Source organism: Mytilus californianus, unplaced genomic scaffold (assembly GCF_021869535.1).
Source record: "Mytilus californianus isolate M0D057914Y unplaced genomic scaffold, xbMytCali1.0.p SCAF_2, whole genome shotgun sequence".
In the NCBI taxonomy this organism is placed as follows: domain Eukaryota; kingdom Metazoa; phylum Mollusca; class Bivalvia; order Mytilida; family Mytilidae; genus Mytilus; species Mytilus californianus.
This window is the reverse complement of record NW_026262668.1, coordinates 67,680,801-67,693,842: the sequence shown is the minus strand read 5'-3', so window position 1 is coordinate 67,693,842 and position 13,042 is coordinate 67,680,801. Positions and strand designations below refer to the sequence as shown.

The 13,042-nt window shown below is 34.9% G+C and overlaps 18 non-coding genes across 18 annotated transcripts; 9 read left to right on the top strand and 9 right to left on the bottom strand.

Moving 5' to 3' along the window:
• Positions 1-18: 18 nt before the first annotated feature.
• Positions 19-109, top strand: Trnam-cau (transfer RNA methionine (anticodon CAU)). The gene is given in 2 exon segments: positions 19-55; positions 74-109. It is a non-coding gene; the product is annotated as a tRNA-Met (tRNA).
• A 284-nt stretch (positions 110-393) lies between these two features.
• Trnal-aag (transfer RNA leucine (anticodon AAG)) lies at positions 394-475 on the bottom strand. Its single transcript has one exon. It is a non-coding gene; the product is annotated as a tRNA-Leu (tRNA).
• Positions 476-1,214: 739 nt separating this feature from the next.
• Positions 1,215-1,305, top strand: Trnam-cau (transfer RNA methionine (anticodon CAU)). Its single transcript is given in 2 exon segments — positions 1,215-1,251; positions 1,270-1,305. It is a non-coding gene; the product is annotated as a tRNA-Met (tRNA).
• Positions 1,306-1,588: 283 nt separating this feature from the next.
• On the bottom strand, positions 1,589-1,670 carry Trnal-aag (transfer RNA leucine (anticodon AAG)). The gene has a single exon. It is a non-coding gene; the product is annotated as a tRNA-Leu (tRNA).
• Positions 1,671-2,409: 739 nt separating this feature from the next.
• On the top strand, positions 2,410-2,500 carry Trnam-cau (transfer RNA methionine (anticodon CAU)). Its single transcript is given in 2 exon segments — positions 2,410-2,446; positions 2,465-2,500. It is a non-coding gene; the product is annotated as a tRNA-Met (tRNA).
• Positions 2,501-2,784: 284 nt separating this feature from the next.
• On the bottom strand, positions 2,785-2,866 carry Trnal-aag (transfer RNA leucine (anticodon AAG)). Its single transcript has one exon. It is a non-coding gene; the product is annotated as a tRNA-Leu (tRNA).
• A 740-nt stretch (positions 2,867-3,606) lies between these two features.
• On the top strand, positions 3,607-3,697 carry Trnam-cau (transfer RNA methionine (anticodon CAU)). The gene is given in 2 exon segments: positions 3,607-3,643; positions 3,662-3,697. It is a non-coding gene; the product is annotated as a tRNA-Met (tRNA).
• A 284-nt stretch (positions 3,698-3,981) lies between these two features.
• Positions 3,982-4,063, bottom strand: Trnal-aag (transfer RNA leucine (anticodon AAG)). Its single transcript has one exon. It is a non-coding gene; the product is annotated as a tRNA-Leu (tRNA).
• A 740-nt stretch (positions 4,064-4,803) lies between these two features.
• On the top strand, positions 4,804-4,894 carry Trnam-cau (transfer RNA methionine (anticodon CAU)). The gene is given in 2 exon segments: positions 4,804-4,840; positions 4,859-4,894. It is a non-coding gene; the product is annotated as a tRNA-Met (tRNA).
• Positions 4,895-5,178: 284 nt separating this feature from the next.
• Trnal-aag (transfer RNA leucine (anticodon AAG)) lies at positions 5,179-5,260 on the bottom strand. The gene has a single exon. It is a non-coding gene; the product is annotated as a tRNA-Leu (tRNA).
• A 3,482-nt stretch (positions 5,261-8,742) lies between these two features.
• On the top strand, positions 8,743-8,833 carry Trnam-cau (transfer RNA methionine (anticodon CAU)). Its single transcript is given in 2 exon segments — positions 8,743-8,779; positions 8,798-8,833. It is a non-coding gene; the product is annotated as a tRNA-Met (tRNA).
• Positions 8,834-9,117: 284 nt separating this feature from the next.
• Trnal-aag (transfer RNA leucine (anticodon AAG)) lies at positions 9,118-9,199 on the bottom strand. Its single transcript has one exon. It is a non-coding gene; the product is annotated as a tRNA-Leu (tRNA).
• Positions 9,200-9,938: 739 nt separating this feature from the next.
• Trnam-cau (transfer RNA methionine (anticodon CAU)) lies at positions 9,939-10,029 on the top strand. The gene is given in 2 exon segments: positions 9,939-9,975; positions 9,994-10,029. It is a non-coding gene; the product is annotated as a tRNA-Met (tRNA).
• A 284-nt stretch (positions 10,030-10,313) lies between these two features.
• On the bottom strand, positions 10,314-10,395 carry Trnal-aag (transfer RNA leucine (anticodon AAG)). The gene has a single exon. It is a non-coding gene; the product is annotated as a tRNA-Leu (tRNA).
• A 740-nt stretch (positions 10,396-11,135) lies between these two features.
• Positions 11,136-11,226, top strand: Trnam-cau (transfer RNA methionine (anticodon CAU)). The gene is given in 2 exon segments: positions 11,136-11,172; positions 11,191-11,226. It is a non-coding gene; the product is annotated as a tRNA-Met (tRNA).
• Positions 11,227-11,510: 284 nt separating this feature from the next.
• Positions 11,511-11,592, bottom strand: Trnal-aag (transfer RNA leucine (anticodon AAG)). The gene has a single exon. It is a non-coding gene; the product is annotated as a tRNA-Leu (tRNA).
• A 740-nt stretch (positions 11,593-12,332) lies between these two features.
• Positions 12,333-12,423, top strand: Trnam-cau (transfer RNA methionine (anticodon CAU)). The gene is given in 2 exon segments: positions 12,333-12,369; positions 12,388-12,423. It is a non-coding gene; the product is annotated as a tRNA-Met (tRNA).
• A 284-nt stretch (positions 12,424-12,707) lies between these two features.
• On the bottom strand, positions 12,708-12,789 carry Trnal-aag (transfer RNA leucine (anticodon AAG)). The gene has a single exon. It is a non-coding gene; the product is annotated as a tRNA-Leu (tRNA).
• Between the last annotated feature and the right edge of the window lie 253 nt (positions 12,790-13,042).

Sequence of the window (13,042 nt, the reverse complement as noted above, 5' to 3'; positions counted from 1 at the left end):
TGAAGTTTTAGAACCATGGCCTCGGTAGCGCAGTAGGTAGCGCGTCAGTCTCATAATCACAAATGACAGAGCGATCTGAAGGTCGTGAGTTCGATCCTCACCCGGGGCATAGTTTTTTTCTCCCCCGTTACTCCTGTTTTCAAAGCATTTCGAATAGTTGTGAAAACCTGTATTATACGTGTAACCAGTTATTCTTCTGCAATGCTAGTCATGAATTTTTAACTGCATGTAGATAGCGTTCAGAATTTGAAATACGTAAATGAAACATGATAATTGTGTTCTATCTATGATTAAAACAAGATCTTCAATGTATTAATCTTTTATGCATTAAAATTTTCGTCAATAAATGCAAAAATCGATAAATTGATTCCTAACTTACTTAAAAAAATCACTTGGCAGCGGTGGGATTCGAACCCACGCCTCCGAGGAGACTGGTGCCTTAAACCAGCGCCTTAGACCGCTCGGCCACGCTACCGACGCTTACTATTGCAGCTTAATCAAGGTATCATTCGTTTACATTATTTACAACTGACAAAATATGTCTTACAGGCATAAAATACGAAATGTTACGTAGCAACATGTTTTTTTTCTCTTTCCAAAATTAAATTATTATTCTGTCCTAATACTATTGATATCTAGCACAATGCATATTAAATTCTATCATTTCGCTTCTCTATCTTAACAGAGTTATCTATGATTTGACTATATATGGTAACATGGACTTAATTTGGCTTAGAATTTGATATTAGTACTCACAAGTAACGTCATACAGGAGGGCGGTTTTCACTATTTCAAATTGGATGAATTAGACTATAGTACATTTTGACCGCGCGAAAATCGTTGAAATTATAACGGCTTCAATGCTAACTGTGCTCACTGAAACGTGATTAATGCACGTGCAAAACGTTTTTTCGCTAACAACAAATAGTTTCCGCAGCATATTTTTTTTAAAGAGTTTTCTGTCATCACTATATACTTAATTTGCTCCTGGAGAAAAAAGAAATGGGGGGAAAAAACCCAAAACCATAAAAAGTATTTCAAAAACTAAAGAACTATAAAAATGAACAACCAACACAGCTCATTATGTTTTGAAATATGTTTCCTTTAAGAAAAAGATGTTTCTTTTTGCCCTACACTCACCTTGACAAGTAACTACAATGTTAATGGTAATGTTATGAAGTATTTACACCTTAAATTGAAATTTTAGAACCATGGCCTCGGTAGCGCAGTAGGTAGCGCGTCAGTCTCATAATCACAAATGACAGAGCGATCTGAAGGTCGTGAGTTCGATCCTCACCCGGGGCATAGTTTTTTCTCCCCCGTTACTCCTGTTTTCAAAGCATTTCGAATAGTTGTGAAAACCTGTATTATACGTGTAACCAGTTATTCTTCTGCAATGCTAGTCATGAATTTTTAACTGCATGTAGATAGCGTTCAGAATTTGAAATACGTAAATGAAACATGATAATTGTGTTCTATCTATGATTAAAACAAGATCTTCAATGTATTAATCTTTTATGCATTAAAATTTTCGTCAATAAATGCAAAAATCGATAAATTGATTCCTAACTTACTTAAAAAAATCACTTGGCAGCGGTGGGATTCGAACCCACGCCTCCGAGGAGACTGGTGCCTTAAACCAGCGCCTTAGACCGCTCGGCCACGCTACCGACGCTTACTATTGCAGCTTAATCAAGGTATCATTCGTTTACATTATTTACAACTGACAAAATATGTCTTACAGGCATAAAATACGAAATGTTACGTAGCAACATGTTTTTTTTCTCTTTCCAAAATTAAATTATTATTCTGTCCTAATACTATTGATATCTAGCACAATGCATATTAAATTCTATCATTTCGCTTCTCTATCTTAACAGAGTTATCTATGATTTGACTATATATGGTAACATGGACTTAATTTGGCTTAGAATTTGATATTAGTACTCACAAGTAACGTCATACAGGAGGGCGGTTTTCACTATTTCAAATTGGATGAATTAGACTATAGTACATTTTGACCGCGCGAAAATCGTTGAAATTATAACGGCTTCAATGCTAACTGTGCTCACTGAAACGTGATTAATGCACGTGCAAAACGTTTTTTCGCTAACAACAAATAGTTTCCGCAGCATATTTTTTTAAAAGAGTTTTCTGTCATCACTATATACTTAATTTGCTCCTGGAGAAAAAAGAAATGGGGGGAAAAAACCCAAAACCATAAAAAGTATTTCAAAAACTAAAGAACTATAAAAATGAACAACCAACACAGCTCATTATGTTTTGAAATATGTTTCCTTTAAGAAAAAGATGTTTCTTTTTGCCCTACACTCACCTTGACAAGTAACTACAATGTTAATGGTAATGTTATGAAGTATTTACACCTTAAATTGAAGTTTTAGAACCATGGCCTCGGTAGCGCAGTAGGTAGCGCGTCAGTCTCATAATCACAAATGACAGAGCGATCTGAAGGTCGTGAGTTCGATCCTCACCCGGGGCATAGTTTTTTTCTCCCCCGTTACTCCTGTTTTCAAAGCATTTCGAATAGTTGTGAAAACCTGTATTATACGTGTAACCAGTTATTCTTCTGCAATGCTAGTCATGAATTTTTAACTGCATGTAGATAGCGTTCAGAATTTGAAATACGTAAATGAAACATGATAATTGTGTTCTATCTATGATTAAAACAAGATCTTCAATGTATTAATCTTTTATGCATTAAAATTTTCGTCAATAAATGCAAAAATCGATAAATTGATTCCTAACTTACTTAAAAAAATCACTTGGCAGCGGTGGGATTCGAACCCACGCCTCCGAGGAGACTGGTGCCTTAAACCAGCGCCTTAGACCGCTCGGCCACGCTACCGACGCTTACTATTGCAGCTTAATCAAGGTATCATTCGTTTACATTATTTACAACTGACAAAATATGTCTTACAGGCATAAAATACGAAATGTTACGTAGCAACATGTTTTTTTTTCTCTTTCCAAAATTGAATTATTATTCTGTCCTAATACTATTGATATCTAGCACAATGCATATTAAATTCTATCATTTCGCTTCTCTATCTTAACAGAGTTATCTATGATTTGACTATATATGGTAACATGGACTTAATTTGGCTTAGAATTTGATATTAGTACTCACAAGTAACGTCATACAGGAGGGCGGTTTTCACTATTTCAAATTGGATGAATTAGACTATAGTACATTTTGACCGCGCGAAAATCGTTGAAATTATAACGGCTTCAATGCTAACTGTGCTCACTGAAACGTGATTAATGCACGTGCAAAACGTTTTTTCGCTAACAACAAATAGTTTCCGCAGCATATTTTTTTAAAAGAGTTTTCTGTCATCACTATATACTTAATTTGCTCCTGGAGAAAAAAGAAATGGGGGGAAAAAACCCAAAACCATAAAAAGTATTTCAAAAACTAAAGAACTATAAAAATGAACAACCAACACAGCTCATTATGTTTTGAAATATGTTTCCTTTAAGAAAAAGATGTTTCTTTTTGCCCTACACTCACCTTGACAAGTAACTACAATGTTAATGGTAATGTTATGAAGTATTTACACCTTAAATTGAAGTTTTACAACCATGGCCTCGGTAGCGCAGTAGGTAGCGCGTCAGTCTCATAATCACAAATGACAGAGCGATCTGAAGGTCGTGAGTTCGATCCTCACCCGGGGCATAGTTTTTTTCTCCCCCGTTACTCCTGTTTTCAAAGCATTTCGAATAGTTGTGAAAACCTGTATTATACGTGTAACCAGTTATTCTTCTGCAATGCTAGTCATGAATTTTTAACTGCATGTAGATAGCGTTCAGAATTTGAAATACGTAAATGAAACATGATAATTGTGTTCTATCTATGATTAAAACAAGATCTTCAATGTATTAATCTTTTATGCATTAAAATTTTCGTCAATAAATGCAAAAATCGATAAATTGATTCCTAACTTACTTAAAAAAATCACTTGGCAGCGGTGGGATTCGAACCCACGCCTCCGAGGAGACTGGTGCCTTAAACCAGCGCCTTAGACCGCTCGGCCACGCTACCGACGCTTACTATTGCAGCTTAATCAAGGTATCATTCGTTTACATTATTTACAACTGACAAAATATGTCTTACAGGCATAAAATACGAAATGTTACGTAGCAACATGTTTTTTTTTCTCTTTCCAAAATTGAATTATTATTCTGTCCTAATACTATTGATATCTAGCACAATGCATATTAAATTCTATCATTTCGCTTCTCTATCTTAACAGAGTTATCTATGATTTGACTATATATGGTAACATGGACTTAATTTGGCTTAGAATTTGATATTAGTACTCACAAGTAACGTCATACAGGAGGGCGGTTTTCACTATTTCAAATTGGATGAATTAGACTATAGTACATTTTGACCGCGCGAAAATCGTTGAAATTATAACGGCTTCAATGCTAACTGTGCTCACTGAAACGTGATTAATGCACGTGCAAAACGTTTTTTCGCTAACAACAAATAGTTTCCGCAGCATATTTTTTTAAAAGAGTTTTCTGTCATCACTATATACTTAATTTGCTCCTGGAGAAAAAAGAAATGGGGGGAAAAAACCCAAAACCATAAAAAGTATTTCAAAAACTAAAGAACTATAAAAATGAACAACCAACACAGCTCATTATGTTTTGAAATATGTTTCCTTTAAGAAAAAGATGTTTCTTTTTGCCCTACACTCACCTTGACAAGTAACTACAATGTTAATGGTAATGTTATGAAGTATTTACACCTTAAATTGAAGTTTTAGAACCATGGCCTCGGTAGCGCAGTAGGTAGCGCGTCAGTCTCATAATCACAAATGACAGAGCGATCTGAAGGTCGTGAGTTCGATCCTCACCCGGGGCATAGTTTTTTTCTCCCCCGTTACTCCTGTTTTCAAAGCATTTCGAATAGTTGTGAAAACCTGTATTATACGTGTAACCAGTTATTCTTCTGCAATGCTAGTCATGAATTTTTAACTGCATGTAGATAGCGTTCAGAATTTGAAATACGTAAATGAAACATGATAATTGTGTTCTATCTATGATTAAAACAAGATCTTCAATGTATTAATCTTTTATGCATTAAAATTTTCGTCAATAAATGCAAAAATCGATAAATTGATTCCTAACTTACTTAAAAAAATCACTTGGCAGCGGTGGGATTCGAACCCACGCCTCCGAGGAGACTGGTGCCTTAAACCAGCGCCTTAGACCGCTCGGCCACGCTACCGACCCTTACTATTGCAGCTTAATCAAGGTATCATTCGTTTACATTATTTACAACTGACAAAATATGTCTTACAGGCATAAAATACGAAATGTTACGTAGCAACATGTTTTTTTTTCTCTTTCCAAAATTGAATTATTATTCTGTCCTAATACTATTGATAGCATGTACTATAACGGACGAACTTATTGACAAGGCAAATAAAAACATTCCTAACCGAATTATTACAGTCAGAAAAGATAAACCACCATGGCTTACCGCTGATATCAAAAGGATGATTCGTAAAAAAAATCGTATCCATAAAAGAGCCAAAAATACAAATTCTGCTCCGGACTGGGCAAAATTTCGATTTTTTAGGAATAAATGTAATAAACTAGTTTTAAACTCAAAAACTGATTATTTTTCAAAATTGTCAACCAAAATTATATCTGAAACTCATGGTGGCAAACAATATTGGAGTCTTATTAAATCTTTGATGAAATGTGACTCCAGTGACAGTCGCAACATTCCCCCTTTACAGATAGACGATGATCTGATCTGTGACGATACAAAAAAGGCAAAAATATTTAATGATTATTTTTGTGGTCAATCAAATCTTGATGACTCTAACACACATCTGCCAGACATACCTGACACACGAACAGAGGGGCTCGGTGATATGATAATATCTGAGAACGAGGTAGTAGACATTTTGAAGATTTTGGACGTATCAAAAGCATCGGGACCAGATCGAATAAGCCCACGACTTCTAAAGGAAGCATATGGAATTCTGAAATACCCTTTGTGCAGGTTATTTAACCTGTCTTTATCAGTTGGCAAGTTTCCTTCTGACTGGAAATGTGCTAATGTTACCCCTGTATTTAAGAAGGGCTCTCCAAGTGACTACAGAAACTACAGACCGATCTCATTGATAAGCGTTATCGGAAAAGTCATGGAAAGATGTGTTTTTAAGCATATTCATAATTATCTACTTGCTAACCAGATAATTACACCCAACCAATCAGGTTTCACTCAAGGGGACTCAGCCATTAATCAATTGCTTAATATTACAAATGAGTTTGGGAAGGCATTAGATGACGGGAAAGAAATTAGAGTAATTTTTTGTGATATAACTAAGGCATTTGACAGAGTTTGGCATAAGGGGTTGTTGAGAAAATTAGAAGCTATTGGCATTAAAGGTTCTATTTTGGCATGGGTAAAAAATTATCTATCTGATAGAAAGCAAAGGGTTGTAATTAATAATGTATCATCCGAGTGGGGCAATATAAAGGCTGGAGTACCCCAGGGGTCGATCCTGGGACCTCTTTTATTTTTGATATTTATCAATGATATCATATCTGATATACAGTCCACTATTAAGTTGTTTGCTGATGATACAAGTTTATATTTGATAGTAGATGACCCCCGAGAATCGGCAAACAACTTGAATAGTGATCTTGCAAAAATCCATAGATGGTCTTCAAATTGGCTAGTGACCTTTAACCCTCAGAAAACCGAGACCATGACAATTTCACGGAAACTTCACAAACCTGATCATCCAAAACTTAACATGAACAACGTAACTGTAACTGAGGTATCTACCCATAAACACCTTGGATTACATGTTTCAAACGATGGCACTTGGCATAAACATATTGATGTAATAACCGAAAAGGCATACAAACGACTGAATGTTCTACGAAAATTTAAATTCATCCTTGACAGACGAACACTCGAGACAATATACCTAACATATATAAGACCATTATTAGAATATGCTGATGTTATCTGGGACAACTATACACATCTTTTGATCGATAAAATTGAAAAAGTACAAGCAGAGGCTGCCAGGATCGTAACTGGGGGTACTAGGTTGGTGTCCCTAGAGAGATTATATCTCGAAACGGGTTGGGAAAAGCTTAAAGATCGAAGGGAGGGCCACAGATTAATTTATTTTTACAAGATGAAAAATCATATTACTCCGGAATATTTATCAAACTTAGTTCCAGAATCCCATGCAACCATACATAATCATAATACGAGAAACTCGTCACTAATCCCCCCTGTTCGAACAAGAACAGCCCTGTATTCGAATTATTATTTACCGGCAACTGTACGTTCATGGAATCTCCTCCCTGAGAATGCTAAGACCAGTACTTCGGTGGGGGCATTCAGGAATTGTGTCCAGTCTCGGGTGACTAAGCCTCCAAATTATTATTACATTGGTAAGCGATTAGGTCAAATTTATCACTCAAGACTTCGAATGCAATGCAGTTCTCTAAATCAACATCTTTTTGTAAAAAATATAGTGGACTCACCACTTTGTTTATGTGGTGCTATAGAAACAACAGCGCATTACTTGTTGCACTGCCCCCGATTTCACATCATGCGTGAACAGCATTTTTATAACATCAATATCATACATTTCTTGTCAGAAGAAATTTTGCTACACGGTTCAACGGATTTCAGCTACGAACAAAACATTGAAATATTCTTGGCAGTTCAAACATTCATACTCAGTAGCAAAAGATTTGTCATATGATTACAATCATCTTGTTCAACAAGTAATACTTATATCTTAAATAATTGTGTCCGTTCAGAAACATACACTTTATTATTGTATATCTGATGTAAAAAAAAAAATTTTTTTTTTTTTTTTCTCTTTTGTGTTCACAACCTTATTACATGTATATGTTTTGTTTGTTTTCCATCTAGTGTAACATTGTTAATTTTTTTACACTCTACTCCTTGAGTATTACAATATGAAATGTTCTTATTTGAATTAGGAAACGGATTAATATAAGCTAACAGCTTGTTTCTGGATCCTATTAATTATTCACTTGTATTAATATGTAAATGCCAATTTGTGTACATTACTTAACCTGAATTTAATTAATAAAATATGTTTACACTAATACTATTGATATCTAGCACAATGCATATTAAATTCTATCATTTCGCTTCTCTATCTTAACAGAGTTATCTATGATTTGACTATATATGGTAACATGGACTTAATTTGGCTTAGAATTTGATATTAGTACTCACAAGTAACGTCATACAGGAGGGCGGTTTTCACTATTTCAAATTGGATGAATTAGACTATAGTACATTTTGACCGCGCGAAAATCGTTGAAATTATAACGGCTTCAATGCTAACTGTGCTCACTGAAACGTGATTAATGCACGTGCAAAACGTTTTTTCGCTAACAACAAATAGTTTCCGCAGCATATTTTTTTAAAAGAGTTTTCTGTCATCACTATATACTTAATTTGCTCCTGGAGAAAAAAGAAATGGGGGGAAAAAACCCAAAACCATAAAAAGTATTTCAAAAACTAAAGAACTATAAAAATGAACAACCAACACAGCTCATTATGTTTTGAAATATGTTTCCTTTAAGAAAAAGATGTTTCTTTTTGCCCTACACTCACCTTGACAAGTAACTACAATGTTAATGGTAATGTTATGAAGTATTTACACCTTAAATTGAAGTTTTAGAACCATGGCCTCGGTAGCGCAGTAGGTAGCGCGTCAGTCTCATAATCACAAATGACAGAGCGATCTGAAGGTCGTGAGTTCGATCCTCACCCGGGGCATAGTTTTTTTCTCCCCCGTTACTCCTGTTTTCAAAGCATTTCGAATAGTTGTGAAAACCTGTATTATACGTGTAACCAGTTATTCTTCTGCAATGCTAGTCATGAATTTTTAACTGCATGTAGATAGCGTTCAGAATTTGAAATACGTAAATGAAACATGATAATTGTGTTCTATCTATGATTAAAACAAGATCTTCAATGTATTAATCTTTTATGCATTAAAATTTTCGTCAATAAATGCAAAAATCGATAAATTGATTCCTAACTTACTTAAAAAAATCACTTGGCAGCGGTGGGATTCGAACCCACGCCTCCGAGGAGACTGGTGCCTTAAACCAGCGCCTTAGACCGCTCGGCCACGCTACCGACGCTTACTATTGCAGCTTAATCAAGGTATCATTCGTTTACATTATTTACAACTGACAAAATATGTCTTACAGGCATAAAATACGAAATGTTACGTAGCAACATGTTTTTTTTCTCTTTCCAAAATTAAATTATTATTCTGTCCTAATACTATTGATATCTAGCACAATGCATATTAAATTCTATCATTTCGCTTCTCTATCTTAACAGAGTTATCTATGATTTGACTATATATGGTAACATGGACTTAATTTGGCTTAGAATTTGATATTAGTACTCACAAGTAACGTCATACAGGAGGGCGGTTTTCACTATTTCAAATTGGATGAATTAGACTATAGTACATTTTGACCGCGCGAAAATCGTTGAAATTATAACGGCTTCAATGCTAACTGTGCTCACTGAAACGTGATTAATGCACGTGCAAAACGTTTTTTCGCTAACAACAAATAGTTTCCGCAGCATATTTTTTTAAAAGAGTTTTCTGTCATCACTATATACTTAATTTGCTCCTGGAGAAAAAAGAAATGGGGGGAAAAAACCCAAAACCATAAAAAGTATTTCAAAAACTAAAGAACTATAAAAATGAACAACCAACACAGCTCATTATGTTTTGAAATATGTTTCCTTTAAGAAAAAGATGTTTCTTTTTGCCCTACACTCACCTTGACAAGTAACTACAATGTTAATGGTAATGTTATGAAGTATTTACACCTTAAATTGAAGTTTTAGAACCATGGCCTCGGTAGCGCAGTAGGTAGCGCGTCAGTCTCATAATCACAAATGACAGAGCGATCTGAAGGTCGTGAGTTCGATCCTCACCCGGGGCATAGTTTTTTTCTCCCCCGTTACTCCTGTTTTCAAAGCATTTCGAATAGTTGTGAAAACCTGTATTATACGTGTAACCAGTTATTCTTCTGCAATGCTAGTCATGAATTTTTAACTGCATGTAGATAGCGTTCAGAATTTGAAATACGTAAATGAAACATGATAATTGTGTTCTATCTATGATTAAAACAAGATCTTCAATGTATTAATCTTTTATGCATTAAAATTTTCGTCAATAAATGCAAAAATCGATAAATTGATTCCTAACTTACTTAAAAAAATCACTTGGCAGCTGTGGGATTCGAACCCACGCCTCCGAGGAGACTGGTGCCTTAAACCAGCGCCTTAGACCGCTCGGCCACGCTACCGACGCTTACTATTGCAGCTTAATCAAGGTATCATTCGTTTACATTATTTACAACTGACAAAATATGTCTTACAGGCATAAAATACGAAATGTTACGTAGCAACATGTTTTTTTTTCTCTTTCCAAAATTGAATTATTATTCTGTCCTAATACTATTGATATCTAGCACAATGCATATTAAATTCTATCATTTCGCTTCTCTATCTTAACAGAGTTATCTATGATTTGACTATATATGGTAACATGGACTTAATTTGGCTTAGAATTTGATATTAGTACTCACAAGTAACGTCATACAGGAGGGCGGTTTTCACTATTTCAAATTGGATGAATTAGACTATAGTACATTTTGACCGCGCGAAAATCGTTGAAATTATAACGGCTTCAATGCTAACTGTGCTCACTGAAACGTGATTAATGCACGTGCAAAACGTTTTTTCGCTAACAACAAATAGTTTCCGCAGCATATTTTTTTAAAAGAGTTTTCTGTCATCACTATATACTTAATTTGCTCCTGGAGAAAAAAGAAATGGGGGGAAAAAACCCAAAACCATAAAAAGTATTTCAAAAACTAAAGAACTATAAAAATGAACAACCAACACAGCTCATTATGTTTTGAAATATGTTTCCTTTAAGAAAAAGATGTTTCTTTTTGCCCTACACTCACCTTGACAAGTAACTACAATGTTAATGGTAATGTTATGAAGTATTTACACCTTAAATTGAAGTGTTAGAACCATGGCCTCGGTAGCGCAGTAGGTAGCGCGTCAGTCTCATAATCACAAATGACAGAGCGATCTGAAGGTCGTGAGTTCGATCCTCACCCGGGGCATAGTTTTTTTCTCCCCCGTTACTCCTGTTTTCAAAGCATTTCGAATAGTTGTGAAAACCTGTATTATACGTGTAACCAGTTATTCTTCTGCAATGCTAGTCATGAATTTTTAACTGCATGTAGATAGCGTTCAGAATTTGAAATACGTAAATGAAACATGATAATTGTGTTCTATCTATGATTAAAACAAGATCTTCAATGTATTAATCTTTTATGCATTAAAATTTTCGTCAATAAATGCAAAAATCGATAAATTGATTCCTAACTTACTTAAAAAAATCACTTGGCAGCGGTGGGATTCGAACCCACGCCTCCGAGGAGACTGGTGCCTTAAACCAGCGCCTTAGACCGCTCGGCCACGCTACCGACGCTTACTATTGCAGCTTAATCAAGGTATCATTCGTTTACATTATTTACAACTGACAAAATATGTCTTACAGGCATAAAATACGAAATGTTACGTAGCAACATGTTTTTTTTTCTCTTTCCAAAATTGAATTATTATTCTGTCCTAATACTATTGATATCTAGCACAATGCATATTAAATTCTATCATTTCGCTTCTCTATCTTAACAGAGTTATCTATGATTTGACTATATATGGTAACATGGACTTAATTTGGCTTAGAATTTGATATTAGTACTCACAAGTAACGTCATACAGGAGGGCGGTTTTCACTATTTCAAATTGGATGAATTAGACTATAGTACATTTTGACCGCGCGAAAATCGTTGAAATTATAACGGCTTCAATGCTAACTGTGCTCACTGAAACGTGATTAATGCACGTGCAAAACGTTTTTTCGCTAACAACAAATAGTTTCCGCAGCATATTTTTTTAAAAGAGTTTTCTGTCATCACTATATACTTAATTTGCTCCTGGAGAAAAAAGAAATGGGGGGAAAAAACCCAAAACCATAAAAAGTATTTCAAAAACTAAAGAACTATAAAAATGAACAACCAACACAGCTCATTATGTTTTGAAATATGTTTCCTTTAAGAAAAAGATGTTTCTTTTTGCCCTACACTCACCTTGACAAGTAACTACAATGTTAATGGTAATGTTATGAAGTATTTACACCTTAAATTGAAGTTTTAGAACCATGGCCTCGGTAGCGCAGTAGGTAGCGCGTCAGTCTCATAATCACAAATGACAGAGCGATCTGAAGGTCGTGAGTTCGATCCTCACCCGGGGCATAGTTTTTTTCTCCCCCGTTACTCCTGTTTTCAAAGCATTTCGAATAGTTGTGAAAACCTGTATTATACGTGTAACCAGTTATTCTTCTGCAATGCTAGTCATGAATTTTTAACTACATGTAGATAGCGTTCAGAATTTGAAATACGTAAATGAAACATGATAATTGTGTTCTATCTATGATTAAAACAAGATCTTCAATGTATTAATCTTTTATGCATTAAAATTTTCGTCAATAAATGCAAAAATCGATAAACTGATTCCTAACTTACTTAAAAAAATCACTTGGCAGCGGTGGGATTCGAACCCACGCCTCCGAGGAGACTGGTGCCTTAAACCAGCGCCTTAGACCGCTCGGCCACGCTACCGACGCTTACTATTGCAGCTTAATCAAGGTATCATTCGTTTACATTATTTACAACTGACAAAATATGTCTTACAGGCATAAAATACGAAATGTTACGTAGCAACATGTTTTTTTTTCTCTTTCCAAAATTGAATTATTATTCTGTCCTAATACTATTGATATCTAGCACAATGCATATTAAATTCTATCATTTCGCTTCTCTATCTTAACAGAGTTATCTATGATTTGACTATATATGGTAACATGGACTTAAT